At 41.7% G+C, this 1,566-nt stretch overlaps 1 protein-coding gene across 5 annotated transcripts in view; it reads right to left on the bottom strand.

Moving 5' to 3' along the window:
* The window catches only part of zmynd8 (zinc finger, MYND-type containing 8), a 22,287-nt gene that overhangs the window by 17,684 nt on the left and 3,037 nt on the right, over window positions 1-1,566 (bottom strand). Inside the window, exon 1 of one of the 5 annotated variants that reach the window (XM_016233663.1) lies at window positions 1,138-1,239. The exons of the other annotated variants lie outside the window; for them this stretch is intronic. The gene's annotated coding sequence lies outside the window, so the exon portion shown is untranslated. Of the gene's footprint in view, window positions 1-1,137; window positions 1,240-1,566 lie in introns of those variants that run through there. 5 annotated transcript variants of the gene reach the window in all.

The raw sequence follows: 1,566 nt of genomic DNA, 5'->3' as shown, positions 1-1,566 counted from the left end.
TATATATATATATATATCTTGTTTACCAATACAAATATCTAAACCATCTAAAGGAAAATATAATATCTTAATGTTATAACAAAACAAGATTTACTTGAGAATCAAAATGACTTGATATAAGTCTTCTTTTCTGAAAAATGTATGAAAATTAGGCGAGTCTGATTGAAACAAGAAAAAAAATGTCTATGGGGTAAGAACAAACTTAATTCAAAGGAAAAACAAGATTATTTTTCTTACCCAACTTTCTTAATTTTCATTTTTATTTTATTTTATAAAACAAGACTGTCATTTTGCTTCTCAAGTAAATATCTCGATTTAAGAATGTTTAGATATTTGTACTGGAAAACAATGCAAAAATACTGAGCAAGAAAATAATTTTTTGCAGTGCATCACTGGTGGAAGTAGCACCAAGATGGTTTCCTCTTACTGCCAAGAGAGAATTCTCTAATAGAAATCCCAATAAACACACAAACGCCATCTGAGCCATCAGAGCGATGGGCCATAACTCATCAGATGTAGCGTCAGTTGATGCCAGTGCTAAACCTCTGTGGAAATTTCAATTTCGATGCAGCACTAGGACTTGAGACCTTCCGAGCAACATAACATTTTCCATCATTCTGCAGCCTATGCGGGTTTAAAAAGCCACCTTTTCTCTCCTGATGCCTGGGTCATTTTCACACCCACCCATCGTGAGCAGAGGAACAGAGAACGACCTCCACGAGCAAACCTCGAGATGATCAGAGAATCACACTGTTATTGACATTTACGAGGTCTATTCTAATGCGTTTGCACTGATGTGGCAGCGATATCCTGCTCCGTCCTGCACCCCCAACCTTCAGAGATGCAGATGGGGAGGGGAGGTGTTGACAGCATGCACAAGGCAAACATCTGTAGAGCTTGAGCACTTGCCATCTTGGCCTTCTCACGTCCAGCCTACATGCACCATCCACTCCCCACCCACAGAAGAATCCAGCTCCTCTTACGCAAGCAAGAATCCGAAAACATGAGTTAAAATGGCAAAATACAATCTCAGATACATCTATAACCTTAACACACAAGCTTCCTCCCCAAAAACACACAGTCAGACTAGCATTGTATGGTTGTCCATCTAAAAACTGACATATAATAACAGCATACCTTTTTCTTTACAGGCACAGTACACAGATTCTTCAGGCTGAGCCTTTGAAATGTTTTTTCAGATATAAAGGCAGTGAGGGATGAGACAAAGATGGGTGCAGAATTTTCCAGAAGGGCCCTGCTCTCCCTGCTGCTCTCAGAGCGATTGTCAATCTTTAACCTCAGCTGTGTGCTGCCGATTGGTTTGAGAGCCACACGGAGGCGCCTGATTGGGCAGCTGGTGCTGTGTGTGCCACACAGGCTCTCCCTGCTCTTCTCTCTCTGCTCCGATACACTGCTGCAATGCAGGGAGGGCTGCTTCTGCTGCTGCCATTCACCGGGAAAATACTCATATTCTACCCTGAAAACTACCGGTGTGAATAAACATGGGACGCAGATGTTTGGACAAACATGTCAGATGGTTTTATTCTCCTCCCCTTCTTGCAGTCA

The sequence above is a fragment of the Sinocyclocheilus grahami genome, unplaced genomic scaffold, assembly GCF_001515645.1.
Source record: "Sinocyclocheilus grahami isolate Dianchi unplaced genomic scaffold, SAMN03320097.WGS_v1.1 scaffold2.1, whole genome shotgun sequence".
In the NCBI taxonomy this organism is placed as follows: Eukaryota; Metazoa; Chordata; class Actinopteri; order Cypriniformes; family Cyprinidae; genus Sinocyclocheilus; species Sinocyclocheilus grahami.
This window is presented reverse-complemented; position numbering and strand designations above follow the sequence as displayed.